Source organism: Pagrus major, chromosome 23 (genome assembly GCF_040436345.1).
Source record: "Pagrus major chromosome 23, Pma_NU_1.0".
NCBI classification, from domain to species: domain Eukaryota; kingdom Metazoa; phylum Chordata; class Actinopteri; order Spariformes; family Sparidae; genus Pagrus; species Pagrus major.
In genome coordinates this window covers 572,360-590,628 of record NC_133237.1, presented here as the reverse complement: position 1 = coordinate 590,628, position 18,269 = coordinate 572,360, and the positions used below count along the sequence as shown (strand labels likewise).

At 40.4% G+C, this 18,269-nt stretch overlaps 1 protein-coding gene across 1 annotated transcript in view; it reads left to right on the top strand.

Moving 5' to 3' along the window:
* The window catches only part of septin12 (septin 12), a 100,930-nt gene that overhangs the window by 1,062 nt on the left and 81,599 nt on the right, over window positions 1-18,269 (top strand). The window lies entirely within an intron of this gene.

Below are 18,269 nucleotides of genomic sequence, written 5' to 3'. Positions count from 1 at the left end.
AGTATCTTTTAGAAGCAGTAAATGCAGCTCTGTGAATGAGCTGTCTGTGCTCCCCTGGTCGTTTCTGACCCTTTGTTGCATGTTTGATCATTTTCAATAACAGCGTATGTCCAACTTTCCAATAATGAAAAATATTTTAAAAAAGAGAGAAGATGACTGGTTGCTCTTTTTTACACAATGCTGGTAAAAAATTGTGTCGAGTGCTCTTGGAAAACAGGAGAAAAGGGTGATTCCAAAGGCAATCCAGGCACTCCAAAAAAGAAAATATCATGAAACGAGGAAGGACATAAGGACAAAGCATTTATTGTCGAGGCTAAATCATTAAAAGTGCAATCAGTAAAAAAGCCAGCATGTTTTGACTTACTTAAGTTAATGAAGCAGTGAAATAACAAAAGATGAGATGACACAAAAGTTTAATATGCCTACAACATTTGAAAAAGTTAAAATGCTTTAAGCTAGGGCTGGGCGATATGGCCTGGAAATTGAATCTCTGATTTTTTCACACCAAACTCAATTCACGATTTTTAATCTGATTTTCTCGAAAAACAAACTACAAATGACAAAGAAATTATAAAAAGTATTGCTTTTATTTTAATGTTTTTATTGTAAAGAAAATGGCCCTGCCATTGTAAACAGTGCACCTTCAAACTCACTTGAAAAAACAAATAAAAGTGCCTCCTCTTAAAAAAATATATGTGTCCCTTTTTGATGAAACGCTTTTGTAAACATAAATTTAACATGTCAGATTGCATGCTATTACAAAAACAGATCAGTTTCCCCATTGGGATTGATAAAGTGTGAACATTCATGAAACACATTTTTTCAGATAAATAAAAGGTGCCTTTTGTATACAAATAGTATGTTGTATCCCTGAAGATATGTAAACAAAATGAAACATCTGCATGCATTGCATTGCATAATAAACATCACATGTTAGTAGATGTACAGGACATGAGGTGCATGCTTGCTGTCTTTAGTTTAACTTTTCTTTTTATTTTATTTATTTATTTTTTTACACATTTTTGGCAAGGAAGACCAGCCTGTCTACTACCCCTGGCTTGCCCTGTTGTGGCTTGGATAATATAAGTCATATTTTGTCCACCCCACCTAAATTAGTTGAAGCAAAAATATCAGATACACCTCCCCTTTAGAATATAATGCAGCAGTTTTCTGACAAAGTAGCTGCCCAGACAACTTTGTGAAGATGGTTTCCAAAAGTGAATACCTTAAAAGCCTGGTCTCATGCTACAGTGTGGACATGGATGAAATATGATCTGTTTGTGTCCATGTATTTCCGTTTGCCAGCACTGGTACGGAGCAAGCTTCCTGTCGCCTCTGTCTCTGTCATCACTTACATGGAATTTCAGTATAACCAATCACAGGATACAGCTGCTGTCAGTGATATTCATAACCTTTTTCTAGAAACACTGTACATTGAAACATCTTTTAAACACTGTAAATCAGACAAATATTGAGGAAAAAAAAAACATAGTACAAAATAACAACATCGAAAATGATCTGGAAATAACTATTACCTGAGTCTCTTCAGTGTGAAGACAGTGAGAGAGAATGTCAGAATCAACAGGGTGATCCATCATGTCCTGGGAGCCTACAGGGACATTACAACAAAAGCTGCCCCCCCTCCCTTCATTCTTACTTTCCTTCTACATTCTTCTGTTTAGACAGATGTTGATCTGTGCCTCTAAACAAATTGGTGTAGCCTTCAGCCACAGACCGCCACTGTAGCTGCTTTTGCACAACTGTTGCCCATTTGACATTTCTAACCATTGTCATAGGATAATCAGTGCCCTTACACTTTAAAAATGCCAAGTAGCTAAAGAAATCAGTCAATAACAAAAGCAAAATGAATGAATCAATAAATGCTTTAAATGAGGAAATGTATAAAAAATAGTTGACATGAGTTTCATGTGAATGTGTACACTTGGCATTTACTCCCTCTTCAAATGACTCTGCAGTAGTAACAGGTGTTTCTTGGCTGCTCCTCTGGTCAGCTGGGGTGAAAAACAACACCTGGGTGGACGCGCTAATTTTCGCCTGTTGTCAGGTGCAATGCTATGTCGTGTGTTGGAGTTAAGGATGCTGGCTTGTTTACATTTTTCCACTCATCCCAAAATCGTTCAGTTGGCACTGAGATTGAAAGAGACACTATTAATAGTAACCACAATAAATGGCTTTTGTGTTACTGCACAAGGTTTGCCAGCTGCCTGATTGGTACTGTGGAAGTGCAACTCTCGACAGAGATGAGAAAAAAGCGACATGTCTGACGTTTTAGCTACTTCCATCATCAGCTCAAACGATTTGTCGATTTCAGAATGTTATCGATTAAGACTTTATAAAAGAAGTTTTAGCATCTTTTGGATGCAGTCTGATAAGGTATATGATCTGCTGCTTTCTACTGTTCTCTGTTTTTCTGGTCCGTTCATGATGATGAGCGTGTCACTCTAGAAACATTTAAAAAAAAACAAACAGAAAGGCAAACTCATGCACTGGCAATATGAAATAAGTCAAATGCCAATTTTTAGCAGCTTTACCCATACGTACGTATACACGCTAATTGTGGTGTAAAAGTGGTATTATTCAACTTGGAATTCTGTCTTTGAAGTTAAGGACACACATTAGAGTTACTTGTGTGAATCAGCACAATAAAGGCAGTTGAAGGTTTATACTTGATTAGAGGGAGTGACAGGAGGGCTTTAGGGCATTTGAATGACATGGGAGATTAGAGGAGGTCAGGGGAACTAAGAGCTGCCCCTCCCAGCACTGTCATTCACATCCTGGTACTGCACTCCAGTAGGGCACGAACCCTGCAAAGATCAGAGAGGGTCCCGTGACTTACTGACCCAGTGACCACACACACACACACACACACACACACACACACAGCTCGTTGTCTTTGTTTTTGATATAGCACCCCTTGTCACGAGCAAAGTATGTCCACCTCTTCCATCCCAGCCTGCACTGACAAAGGGGGGCACAACAACCAAGAAAACACCAGTGTGCTTTTTGTGTCCAATGGCAGGCAGCATTCTGTTATGAATACAAAAACGCTTTCCCCCAATCTTACTAACAATGTTTCCACCTAATCAGCCTTAATCCCTCTCTGTCCTTAGCCTGCGATCAGACACACACACACACACACACACACACACACACACACACACAAACAGGTAGCACTTGATGTGGCTTGCTGCCAAGCCATTCTTCCATAATGTATTCGTATTTGGCAGGACATCAGTACAGACTGCCTTTTAGTCAGACATGTCTGGAGTTGTCAGGCCCTTAAGACATACTGGATCAGTTCTGATGAACCAATGAGAGAGCAGAGCCAAACCCATTACTGCAGGGAAAATATGAGGGCTCTAGTCTGAAGACCGTCATCTCAAATGAACTGAATAATCCATTGAGTTTGAATTTGTAACTTTCTCTTAGCACACCTGTTTTCTTGGAAGCAATTGAAAAAATGCTTTCGATAAAAATTATTAATCAAAAAATAAAAGAAACACTGAAAGAAAGATGTATGTTATATTTGTAGGAGTCACATGACCTGGAAGAACAACATGTTGTTCAGCACAGATTATCTGGGTTTACAGATCCAGTCATCAGCCTTCTGAACTGTACACAGACTCACCAGGGCCACTATGATAATATCAATGTCTGATCTTTAAGATTTAAAATCTGGATCATTACATCAGTATCAGCACTCTCTGAGCCAGCGCACAACAACCAATGAGAACGGCACCTCAGAGCAGTTGACGGTGCTGCCAAGCAACAGTAAACATTGGCTAGCATATTACTGTTGACAAAAACTTAAAATCTCAACTCCAGTTCTAACTGAAGAATAGAAAACCTGTGTTGACCATGTCTCCCCACTCATCCAGACTCCTTTAACCTTCTGCTTTTGTTTTTTTCTCAATGCTATGGGGTTACTACAGCAAGATGTTGCAGTGGGATCATATGTGAGCCCAGCTTCAGTCTGCACAGCCATGAAAATAGTAACAGCAAATAGTAGCCAAGTATCTGTGTGTGTGTGTGTGTGTGTGTGTGTGTGTGTGTGTGTGTTTGCATGTTTATGAGTCCTCAGGCACTGTTATTTTCAATGTTATGACATTGCAAACGGCTGTGTGGAATGTGTCTTCCAGATGTGCTTTTAGTAAGTGGAAGTTGTTTTAATGTGTTTGTTTGTGCACGTGTGGCTGAGAGAAAGAGTGACTGTCTTCTGTGTCAGGGAGTTCTACCTGTATGGAATGTGCAGAAAGGGGGCAGGGGGGTTGGTCATGGACATGCCCAGACTCAGAATCCCCTTGTAGTGTGTCCTCATCCCTCCCGTCCTGCCAATGCTTACTAATTCAAAACAATCTACTTATCTCACTGGCCCATAGCTAGTTACTCATTAGAACGGTTGGTTTTGTTAAGGAGAGGGAAGTCTTCACTTTTCACTTTCTTCACTGTGTCCATCCAACCAGCCGTCTGAACAGTTTTACAATACCATTTAATGTGTCAACCTTCTCTATCACTGATATCAAAGAATGTTTCATTCTGATTGGTTCTGCAATGTGGATTTTTTTTAACTGATACCAATAATTACCTGCCTCTTGCAACTGGAAACTGATACAAAAAAATTTGGTTGTTTTAACTCCTTATAGCCTCCATTGTTTAGCTGTACTTCTTTAGTGGTAGAAGGCCGTGGAAATGAGAGGTGACAGTTCACTACGAGATTTTACGTCAACAACTCAAAACCTACAATAATGCAGTCAAAAAGGCACAAATTTCCCATTTCTCACAACTCATCACCAACCATAAAAACAACCCCCGGTTCCTCTTCTCCACCTTCGATATTTTAACAGGCTCTAATTCTAATAAAGTTTTTAAGACACCAACAGATGATCTTTGCGAGAACTTTGCAGACCACTTCAGAACCAAAATCAAGGATATCAGATCCTGCCTTTTATCCCATCAAGTTTTATCTGTTAACACACCTGAACTGTTGTCCTTGCCTGAGGAAACACTGGAGAGTTTTGCCCTGGTTGATGCAAGGACACTTGGTCGAGTTTTCTCCCAAGTAAACCCAACAACCTGCCTTTTAGATCCAATTCCCACACCACTCTTAAAATCGTTTTATGGATTATTTGAGGAACAGTTTTTCAACATCATGAATTGCTCTCTTCAGACGGGTGTCTTTCCCACCGCCTTCAAAATGGCGGTGGTGAAGCCCCTTCTTAAGAAGAGCAATTTAGACCCCAACGTTTTTAATAACTACCGACCTGTATCCAACTTACCGTTTTTAAGTAAAATTTTAGAAAATCTGGTTTTTAACCAAGTTAATGACTTTTTAAACAGAAATAACATTTTAGAGAAACATCAGTCTGGTTTTAGGAGAAACCACAGTACCGAGACAGCACTTTTAAAGATTTTAAACGACATCAGGTGGAATTTAGATAACAAAAAGCTCACAGTGTTGGTTCTACTGGATCTAAGCGCCGCTTTTGATACAGTAGACCGTCACATTTTATTAAACAGACTTAGACATCTGGTCGGCCTCTCTGGTACTGTTCTTAACTGGTTTTGTTCTTATCACACAGACCGATGCTTTTGTGTAAGTATGGATACATGTTCCTCAGGAACCCATGAAAGTGGATGTGGGGTTCCCCAAGGGTCAATTTTAGGTCCACTTATTTTTAATCTTTACATGCCTCCTCTTGGGGACGTCATCAGGAGACACGGCATCAGCTTCCAAAGCTATGCTGATGATACGCAACTGTACATTGCCGTGTCTCCTGATGACACAGGGCAAATTGATGCCCTTTTTAACTGTATTGTAGACATCAAGTCATGGATGGCAGTGAATTTCCAACAGCTCAATCAGGACAAAACTGAAGTTTTAGTTATAGGTCCGGAAGGCCAGAGAGAGAAACTTTTACCAAAACTACAAGATCTTAAACCAACACATTCAGTAAAAAATCTGAGCGTGATTTTTGATTCTGAGCTGAATTTTATTCCACATATCAAAAATATGACGAAAATAGGTTTTTTACATCTCAAGAACATAGCCAGAGTCTGCCCGTTTCTCTCCCAGGCCAGTACGGAGGTGCTAATGCATCCTTTTATTTCCTGTCGCTTAGATTACTGTAATGCCCTGCTCTCTGGTCTTCCCAAAAAGAGTACTCTAAATCTCCAATTATTACAAAACTCAGCCACACGCATGCTGACGAGGACCAGAGGGCGGGAGCACATTACACCGGTTTTAGAGTCGCTGCATTGGCTCCCCATCCGCTTCAGGATCGATTTTAAGGTTCTTTTACTGGTCTTTAAATGTCTTAACGGCCTTGCGCCCTCCTACTTATCTGACCTGCTTTTACCATATCAACCCTCGCGGACCCTGAGGTCCTCCGGCACCGGCCTTTTATCCATACCAAAACCCAGAACTAAAACCCACGGTGAGGCGGCATTTAGCCACTATGGCCCCCACCTGTGGAACAGCCTGCCGGAGAGCCTCAGGACTGCAGAGACTGTTGATATTTTTAAGGGAAGGTTAAAGACACACCTTTTCAATCAGGCTTTTAACTAATATTTTAAATTCTTCTTATGTTCTTATGTGGTTCTATCTTATTTTATGTTGTTGCTTCTATCTTGTTTTTTAAGACGATATTAATCTTAATTAATTTTATTTGTTTTATTTATCTTTGGTACTATTTTATTTATTATCTTACGTATTTTTATCCTTTTAACTGTTCACTCCATTTACTTATCTTTTGTCAGGGTTTTTATCCTATCTTATGTTTTTAGTTTTTAGGTTTAACTCCAGTGTTTCCTCAGGGGGGTCCTCCACACAGGGAGCTGTGTCTGGGCTGCTGCTGGGGGTGCTGTCCTTGGGTCCCTTCGGCCCGGCCGCCTGTTGTCTGTCGGGGTCGGGGGGCCTGGGCACTGGTGCCCCCTGTGGCACAGCCTGCGACTCCTCCCAGTGTGGACGGTCCCAAAGGTGGCGCTTCCTCAATCCTCAGTGCCATGCCATGTCTCCCTATTGTCAGTAGTGAGAGTGTGCAGGTGTGTGTTTGTGTTTGTGTGTGTGTGTGTGTGTGTGTGTGTGTGTGTGTGTGTGTGTGTGTGTGTGTGTGTGCGTGTGTGTGTGTGTGTGTGTAGTATGGAGGGTGGGAGGGAGGGACTTTCTTTGTAATTGTTTTGTCTTTCATGTGTAAAGCACTTTGTGTTGCATGTCCTTGCATGAAAAGTGCCCTATAAATAAAGTTTTGATTTGATTTGATTTGATTTGAACTGTTTCAAAAATTACGATTTCTCACTAGAGTGTGAATTGGTTGGTGGATTGGATTCAAACACAGATTCATAACACTGTTAATTCATGATGTAGGATCAGGGAAAAATAGGGTGCGTCCCATAGATGTGTGAGTTAGTGGGAGAAATCTTGTGTTGCTGCCATTGATGTCCAGCATAATGATGGAGACACTGGGAAATGTGACTTGGTTTTTGCTGTGTTGTAGTTTTAAATGAGGAAATAGCAACTTTATTTTAAGGGCACTACTCCCACTTCAAAACAAGGCATGCCAAACTAGCTGTGCGGTAGAAAGGGCATTACAGCCACACTATTTCCTGCTCTGGGTTCCTATTTTCACGTTCTCACTCACACTCTCATCCATACTGAAATGCAATATGAAACATAATTGGCTGTTGTAGACGGTCAGACCAAACAGGAAAATACAAAGAGGAAGTGAGATTATGCAGCTTTTTACATTTTAAAAATGAAAATGCATTGATTTGGAAGCATGTTATTGTCTTATAGTCTGTGTGAGAATGATGTGTTACCTTTTACTTTGCCCTCCCATATTTTGCCCACAATTCATTGCAATGTGGACATGACGATGTAGAACTAACTATGAAACAGTTACTTCATGATAACATTACCTGAATCATTTAGGCTATAGATAATACTCCAACACATCATGATGCAGAAATGTGTACAAGTAAAGTCTGTAGAGGTAATCAAAATGCATGTTATTATTATTATTATTGTTGTAGTCTTAAGGCCTGTCTATTAGTGGCTTATATTAACTTGCAATTTCACACCCTCGAGGGTGGACATTTCTTCTTCTTCTTCTTCTTCTTCTTCTTCTTCTTCTTCTTCTTCTTCTTCTCCTTTCCGGTAGACGAATATCATTGCTTCCTTTTTTGTTACTACATTGTTTTAAGTAAGCGTCAGTCAAAAACAATGAGTAAATTGTTTTCTTCACCCTGCAGGGAACTGTAAAATAATAAAGATGCGTATGAAAGACATTCTGTTGGTAACCAAGTAAAGATCACTACTGTAATGTAAGTAAGGACAGCTATTAGAACTAACAGTGGACCCCGAATAACCTCTTCTTTGAATTTCAGAGTACATTCAGAGTATTACAACATGATCATCTCTCTTCATATTTTTAATATTTGACTTTTGTGTTGTCACTATAACTTGTTCATAGTTTTATTATTCCATATGTATTCAACCTCAGCTTCAAGCTTTTAAAGGACGTGTGTTTTTCCTTGGAAAAAGGATCCATTGCACTGAAAGCACTTCATTTTACCTCCACAGTTTGTGGAATCAACAGCAGATAAAGTTCATGCGCTTCTCATAGAAACAAATAGAAACAATAGAAAAGCTATTGTAGCACAAATGTGCACACACACATGTGCACTGCATCGATTGTCTCTTGGAGGGAATGTGATAGTAACCGGCTGAACTGGAGACCAGTTGTTCCATGTTTTCCTTCTTCTAGGGTTCTGGCTTTTTGCCAAGAACAGCAACAGCTGCAGCCCTTCACTTGCCAGTATTTACAGACTTCAGAGCAAGAAGTCACATTCACCCATTTCAGACATGCACTTCATTACGTAAATTAGAATTGACTGGCAAATGTGTATGCCAGTGTCATCACCCGAGGCACTGTTACTGAAAAGTCACAAAAGCAACATGAAGAGGATGGATCTGAAACATTTCTCTAACCTTTTTTGATTTGTAGTTTTTACTTTTGCAAAGCTATAAATGTTCACACCACACAGACCAATATTAGGACACCAGAAAATAGTTACCAAAAGGGGGATAATGGTACACAGAAGTCACGGTTGGGTACAAGTTTGGTACAATGGGATAAAAGAAACAAAAAATCCCAAATGCATGATGCTAGGTTTCTTTTTATTATTTCTTAACAGACAGACTCTTTCGGAGAAATGCAGCCCAATGTCACATTGAACTGCCGATCAGACTGGCAGCATGAATGACCAAAATCACAATTGAGAGTAACGTAATGTGTCATGTGTATTCCCTCAATTTGGCCCTGTGCACCAGTTTTCACCTTTTCATGTGTGGATGCAGACAATCACTGTAAGCATGGTATGCTTTACCGACTATGGCGAAGGTATGAGCCACAGATCAGAGGTAGAATTGGACAGGTCATTCACAGAGGCACTAGTAGCATGGCTAAATGCTACAGGGGGAACACAACAGACATTACTTTGTGTCACATTATTTTTCACTTCTAATGACTCAGTTTGGTCTTGTGCCCCATATATAACCCACCATAATGATCTGCCACGTACCCTGGTTGTTTACTTTTATGTTTTATCTGTTGATGTGAACAAACAATCATTAGTAGAACCAGCTAGTAGCATAGGAACAGAGCAGCTGCTCCTTTCAGCAAACCGATCGACAGGGGTATATCACAACATGACGTCAAACGAACAGGTCATAGAATGACACTCCCGCACTGCCGCACACAACCCTACAGCTAATAATGGCAATGCCATATTCTGTCTGAACGAAGCCTTACACATACGTTTAAATCCAATGTAGAAGTAATTGTACATTTATTAATATGCAGTTCTTGTTACGTCTTATTATAGTGCAGCATTTTACTTTCATTGATGGTTTGGAGGAACATGAAGCACACAGCAAGGCAATGTGCACATGCAAAACAGTTTATAAAGGAAACAAGCTGTCATCACATGCACTGAGACACTCATATCTATCGGTGTGTGTGGGTGTGTGTTTGTGTGTGTGTGTGTGTGAGAGAGAGAGAGAGAGGGAGAGACACAGGGAGAGTGTTTGAGCATCTCTTTATCAGATTGAGGAGGCATTGTGTAAAAAGGGATTAGGGTCTGCACAACTATGAGACGAGAGGGAGTGGAGCCAAACACTGCCATAATTATTTTCCCAGCTTCTGACAAGGTGCCAGCAATTACCTGATACCAGGACTCCTTATCTTTCGTAGGGGGGCAGGTTCACACTTGTAGCCTCAACAAACCAGCCACACAACTAACACACACAGACAGACACCCCTCCCCAGCTTGCATGGAGCCGACAGAGGCCGTAAGCCATTAGCTGCTCAGGTATGAACTGAAAACATTAGGTGTGTGTTACAAGGCTGAGCTGATTATCAATTATTTTCTATATTAATGTTTTTTTTTTTCATTTAATCACGTCTGACTTTAGTCCATAAGCCGTCAAAAAATGCCATCACAATTTTCCCAGAGCCTAACCCAGGAATTCCACTGGTTGCATGTGTGTTGCGGAACGGCTCCACTACAGTTTTGCTCCCTGCTCCCCCGACTGTCAACACCCACTGGCTCCATTTTGAGTGCAGCACGGTGCAGCACTGCCAGATAGCTGGAGTGGTGAGACTGATGAGTTTCTGCGGTAGTTACAGAATCACGTGCGATTGCGGTTATACATGTATGTATTATAAACACAACAACAAACAGACAAAAGGTTAGTGTTCCCAACTGAAGGATTAGAAGAAGTGCTTGTATTTGTCTCTTTTTTGAGATTTTTGTGCTGGTGGTTACACGGAGTGTTTTATTATGAAAATTAAACAGATGTTATGTTGTCAGTGTGTGACTTCCTGTCTGTTCTGTGCTGAATTGATGCATCATGCTCCAGCATCTGGCAAAAATAGAAGCCTTGTCTATCTGCGACAGAAGGGTCCGGACTGCCGGAGCAGCAGCACAGTAGATGCGCAGAGCAGCAGAGCCAGTGGAAGTACACACATAGGCTAGAGTGAAAGCTATCAGCTCCGCTGCCGTGGCATAAAACATAGATAATTCAAAACACATAGATAATACATTTATAATGATATAAAAGATAGAAAAAACTGTTTTGCTTGATAAATACCTTAAATGATTAGTCTCTTTTTCAGCACTAGTGGAAACTAAAGCTGCTGTAATTGCAAACTACACATCCACTTAGTAGAATTTACCATGTGATGTGTATGCTGTGTTGTCAGTGAGGATAGTGTGAGGGCTAGCACATTACAGCTCTCTCAACAAGGAAATAATGATCTATTGTATAAAGACCATTTGCCACCAAAACCACTATCTTAACATCTCAATGTCTTCACCTGGCTCACCTTGTAGAGTCCCAGAAGTCGTGATTACTCAACAGTGTTTTAACAGAAAACAGTGGCTGCCAAATTCTATGAAGATACATAACTGTAATGTACCATACATTTCAGATGAAAGCTAGTATTCAACTGATTGCCATAGCCAGCACAGAAATATTGGGGAATGCTGGTTTGCTGCGCCTCTGATGCGCCTCTGGAGGTAGTATCAGAGCCGTAGCAGAGGCGAGCCGGCATCTGTGTGAATGGATAAGCTGGAGGCGCGGATCAGGGGTGTGCCGGTCTGATGGTGTTCACAGTCTGATAATTAAACAGATCCTTCACTCAACAAATAAAAGAGAAATGTCCCACAAAGCAATATTACAGGACCAAACAACAGTAACGTATTAACTGGTAGTGTCTTTGGCAACTTAAATGAGGAAAAGAATACTGCAGTTATACATGTAGAAGTGTCTGTCATCCTGTGTGTCCTCCTGTCTGTCCTACTGATCCTTCGTCACATTTCTGCATGAAAAACAGCGTCTGTCCCCGGCAAAAAACTTTAACTCACCATGTGTTTGTCTCCTTCACTATTGTGTTGTTATAGTTACTGTCTCATGGTGACGGTCAGCCCTCCTGACCGAGACTTCAGTGAACTTTCCCCCAGAAAACAGCATCCTTCCCCTTCCTTCCAGGAAGCATGGTGGGTCAGGATCTCAATCACAACACTTTATAACAGCATCCATATGATTATAAACAGTCAGCAGGTACATGTTTAGATTAACAGGAGGACACCGGGAAACACGTTGAAAAACCACACAGACGTCATCATCATGACGTGTACCGTCACCCCTCTTTTGGATCCCCAGCGCCAGCTTGCTGTATGAATTCACACACTGGTGCAGCTTTACACCGGAGCTGCTTGGTTCTGTGTGAACAAACAAAGGTGGAGAATCAGCGACCACTGCTGTGGAGATAATGCAGAGTCTCTGTGTGAAAAGGGCTACTGTCTGTCTGTGGTTTTGTGCTGTGCAGGTACTGTACAGTGGGTATTTATGGTATTACACTGGCGATAGCCATTGCGCCAGGCAATTTGTTTTTGGGTTATCCATCCATCCATATGTTCGTGCTTACATTACATTCTTGTAAAGCTCAGGAACGCCTTTAGGGGATTTCTTCCAATTTTTGCCCAAATATCCACTTTGACTGAAGATGAACTTATCATACATGTCATTATAATCTGTGTATGATTTGTTCTTTCCATATTCAATTGAGTATCCAAAATTGGAAAATGAAAAAAATATTTATTTGTTTATGAATCTTATGAATCATACTTCTGATTTTATTCCAAGATCAAAAGTAGGAAATAAAAAAACGGGGCCCAGGCTGAACTTCTTTTGATATTTAATTGGTCTGATTTGCGTGATCCGAAGTTATTTGGCTTATGGCTACATTGCTATCATAAGTTATGTAGAAGCTGGGGCTTTATTATGGATCCCACCGCAGTTATCACAAAACCTGCCCTGCTCCACCTGTAATGGCTTCTGCTTTATTGATTGCGTTCTCTGTGTTTGACTCAAACTGTTAAACCTCACACAGTAGCTTGGGTAATGTCTGTTTATTGCAGTTTAGGAGCTGTAGATTTACACATCAATCTCTTCAGCCTCTCTCTCTGTCTTCTGCTGCTCCTCTTGGGTACACTCATTCTCCAGAGCCACCCTTAGCTGCAAGAGTGTCTCTTGGCTCATTAGGGAGAGCGGACAGGCTGGCTGCCCTGCTGCTGCACCTCCACCTGGCTTGTCCACTCTACCTAACAAGCCTAGAGACACTGCAGCTGCATAAGCCTAAGTGGTTGATGTGATTCCCAAGGTAACTAGAGTTTATAATCTGGTGCATCAGTTCCATTGCTGCTACATGCTGTACAAACCAACCAAAAACACAAGCACAACCCATTAACACCAAACAACCACTGAACACACAGTTAGGAAATAATAATGCAGCTTGGCTCTGTGTGAACAACCAACGGCAGAGAATTGGCGAACCGCTGCTGCGGCGATAATGCGGTGTCTCTGTGTGAAAAGGGCTACTGTCTCAGTCTCTCTCTCTCTCACTCACTCAGTCTCTCTCTCACTCACTCACATTCTCTCTCTCTCTCTCTCTCATATTCTCAATTCAATTCAATTCAATTCAAAGCGGCTTTATTGGCATGAAAGTTTAACAACAATGTTGCCAAAGCATCAAAACACAACTTGTCCAAACATTCGAACAGAACATAACAAATAACAACACAAACACAACACCAAGATTGATTTACATTAATTATATATACAGTATATACAGTGTGTGTGTGCGTGTGCCTGCGCGCGCGCGTGTGAGTATTTTTAATTTTGATATGTCGTTTAGTTCTTTGAATTCTGAGATTACCGAATTAAACTTATTAAAATAAATGTTCCTTGTAGGCCTGTCACGATAATCAATAAATCAATTAATCATACGATAAATTAAAATGAGCTCGATAATTTTGCCGGCCTCGATAATTTCCATTTGCATGCTTGTTTGTTTTCCTCGTGTCTCTCACTAGAACCCTCTTGTCAGTCACTAGTCCCATTCACGCAGCCGTTTGCATGCGGGGATACTGCGCCAATTCTCCGCATCCGCCTTTGTGTGAAAGTTTCAGATGCGGTGAGGGGTGAAATTTCGCTGCGCCTCGGGAGGTAGTATCAGAGGCGAACCGAGCCGGCGGCACGGAGCGAGGGCGTGTTGATCTGATGGTGTTGGTGTCTGATAACTCTACAGATCCTTCACTCAACAAAATAAAAATAAATGTCCCACAAAGCAACGTTACAGGACCAAACAACAGGAACGTAGTAACTGGTCGTGTCTTTGGCAACTTAAATGAGGAAAAGAATACTGCAGTTATACATGTAGAAGTGTCTGTCATCCTGTGTGTCCTCCTGTCTGTCCTACTGATCCTTCGTCACATTTCTGCATGAAAAACAGCGTCTGTCCCCGGCAAAAAACTTTAACTCACCATGTGTTTGTCGCGCGACGGTCAGTTACTGTTGTCATGGTGACGGTCAGCCCTCCCGACAAGACTCAGTGAACTTAGTGAACCCCGAGAGTGAAATAGTCAGACAGCGTCCAGTTTACTGATGGCGATTATGTAATTATGTAAATTATAGAAAAACGTAACTTTGTCACTTTCCAGGATGTTTGGTGTGTCAGGATCTCAATTACAACACATTATAACAGCATCCATATGATTATAAACAGACAGCTGGTACATGTTTAGATTAACAGGAGGACACCGGGGAAACACCTTGAAAAAAAACACATACGTCATCATCATCACGTGTACCGTCACGCCTCCGCATCACTACAGACAATGGTGCTAACATTGTTGCTGCAGTAAGGAACCGTGGCTGGCCATGGCTCAATTGCTTTGGCCACAGCCTCCATCTTTATTTATTTTGGATATTTAAAATGTCTTTTTCACATTCCAATGTTAAATATTCTTTAGAAATAAAGGTTTATTGATCTTTGAAAGGGTGTACTTGCATTATTATGCCATTATCATTATATTAGTTGAAAAATGGTCTCAAAGCGACAATATTATCGTTTATCGCAATAATTTCTAGGACAATTTATCGTCCAGCAAAATTTGTTATCGTGACAGGCCTAGTTCCTTGTTTCGTTGAATGTTTTACATTGTAGGAGAGAGTGCATCTCTGTCTCAACCTCACCTGTCGAGCAGTGACCATATGTTCTATTTTCTTTTGGTTGCCATGATTGTTTGTGTCTTCCTGTTTGGATTGTCAGTCTGTGGTCACTGAGCCTGTACTTGGTGAGCATCTGTCTCTGCTTTCTATCTCTGACAGTAGAGAGATATTCTGCTAATTCATAATCTCTTTTTAGGGCTAGATAACATTCTAATCTACTTTGGCTTTTAGTTTCTTCTTTCCAATGTTCCAGGTAGGTTTCTTTACATTGTGTGAGGCTGAAGAGATTGATGTTTATGACGCTACAGCTCAAAAAACAGACATTACCAGAGCCACTAGCCATTACTTAGGTTTTATCTTTGTAGTTCTGACTTTCTCTTGGTTATAACATTGTACTCATCAAGTAAATTTGAGATCTCATATCGCAGCGGCATTGCTAGGAAATGGTCCAACAGGGTGTAAAACACAAACAGTTAAACTGGTTGTGAATAGGGTGGTTTTAATTTCAATTCTAACCAGTTAAATCAAGTTTTCTAAGTTTTACTTCAGCAGTATCTTGCCGTACTGCATACTATAAATCCATAAAAAAGAATACTTCATGAACTGCCACATTTAGCTGTTCCTGCTCAACAACCTAGTGTCATCAGAATAAATATAAAACATTAAGATGTCCTGGCACACAACGTTTCCACTAGTAGTGGCTGTAATTTAAACCGATTGGGAGTTTTGAGTTTGCTGTAGTGGCTCATTGTTACAGTGCTATAGCAGCAAATTGAGCTAATTTTGTGAGCCGTTATTTTATTTATAATTACATTTCCAGTGCATATGAAATACTGTATATGCCTGTAAATATGAGCACACATATCGTTTTGTAGTAAGTATGTGAATTAAAATGTATTGTTTAGAAATATACTTACCATGGTAGCGATGCTAGCCCCCTTTATCGCGTTAATTGGAATTCCTATTATGTTTTAGCGCTGCCCTAGTGATACTAACATGGGAATCAACAAATGCATACAGTAATATTTCCTCATAGACAGTATGCGTTCACATACTGTTGGTTTCATACCAATGTTTTCAGAAATACTAATAAACATACTATTTTAGTCAACTAAACAGCATGTTAGTAAGGAATTTAAGATGCAGTCAGTGGCTGTTTGGGGAGTTGTCTCACTCTGCCTCTCTCACTCTATAACGTATATATACTGTAAAGATGTGCACTCATGTAACGAAATCTGGCCACATAGCTGGAACAAGCAGTAAAACGGTCCATTGTAGAGTAGTGAAACTATTTTGACACCACAATGATTAAATAATGGACATAAGTAATTGTGTTCTTAAAGTTTAGTTTTAATTTAACATAGTTTTACGCGAAAACAAAATAACTTACTTATTATATTCAGTGTATGAGTGTTATGTTAGGCGACAAATATGATAAGCATACAAAAGTTGACATGATAAACAAAATATCTTTAAAAAACATATAAAACAGTTTTACCATTGTGACCAATTGTATCAGAGCGATATTGAGATGCAAATTTCACAAAATAGTGCCGGTAGCAGCTGCGGATGACTCTGGCTGACATCTCAGCTTTCACTTTGGAACTAAGGTATAATTATATGTCCCTTCTCGTACCACCCACCCACTCACTCCTTCTCATGGTGTGTCACATTGCAGTGGTTGGTTTTGTAACACAAAACCCAACTGGATGCCCTGACTCCAGCTTTGACCTCAATCCACCCTTTGTGTTTGAAAGGGTGCTTGAAGGAAGTGTGTGTGTGTGTGTGTGTGTGTGTGTGTGTGTGTGTGTGTGCGTGCGTGCGTGCGTGCGTGTGTGTGTGTAACAGAGGAAGGGGACACTGTTTCCATACAAAGGCAACTGGCAAATATCATTCAGTAGAGAAAGAGATTTAATTTGTTCTTCTGAGCAGAGACAAGGTCACCTTCACATACTGTAAGGCATATTCATCCACACATACAGCATTAACTACATCATCATATTTTTATGCATATTTCTAGGTATCACATTACAAAAGGTAAATGGAAGGAGCAAATATTTCAAACATCAGTTTCATAAAAAAAAGTTTTATGCTTGCCTGAAGGTGTTTCTTGCCTGCTTCAAGAAAAAATGGCCCTTAATGGGAGATGGCGACACCTTTTAAAAAATAAGTTATGAAGAAGCAAACTTTTAACTCACATAAGTGTAACATCAGCTGTTTCCTTTCCAAGAGAAGATGAAGAAGCTATTATGATGTCAGCAGATGTCCCCAATAGCTCAGCTGCTAGAGCATGCGCCCCCAATATGCCCTTTCCTGTCACTCTTCAGCTGTCCTGTCAAATAAAGCCATGAAAAGGCCATGAAAAAAAAAATAGATGTCAGGGTCTTCCTGAATATTCTCATAATGTGTGAAAACATGGCTGGTAGTAATAACAGAAGACCTCTCTCTGTGTTCTCTCGTAGATTGCCAAGGCAAAGTCTTTTGTTTCTCTTTTGTGTTTGAGGTTTATTTGCGGTTCACAAGTAACTGGTTTTGTGTCTGGTTCACAACCTCTACCGCTTCTTCGCCATTATTTTGTTTACTTGATAGTTGTGGGGCAATTCGCTCTCAAAATAATAGAAACAAACTTTTTGTTGGTTTTATCTCCATTTCTGTGGAAATACATGGGGTCTGACTAATAAACAATCAGTCCTGTCAGTAGACTCCAGGAAGGAGCCTGACCCTTAGTAACGACCTAGCAACAGAGACAATTTCTACTCTGTCGAGACAGCATTGAGCTTTCTAGAGATCGTAGGATTTCCCCAGACTAAAAAAATACCACACATATAAACACAAAAATACTTAGCTTACTCAATCCTGTTACAACTACTATATCTACTGAAAAAAAGATGTTTCCATGGATAGATTTAGCTATGCATCTGCAAACTTCACAAGTGGCCATATTATTAAGCCAGTAGCGCTGTGCGTCCTCCTCACTGGCACAACTGATGGAGGATGCAGGAACATCTAGTAAATTAAGCCTGAGCAGTTTCAATAACTCCAGAGTGTTGTAAAGTCTAATATTCAAAATGTATTGAAAAAAGGTAAATGTAATCATTCCCAAAATTCACAACATGTTTTTATCCAGTGACATTTTCTGTGTTCTCCACTTGCCTCACAGAAGGGAGCCATGCAC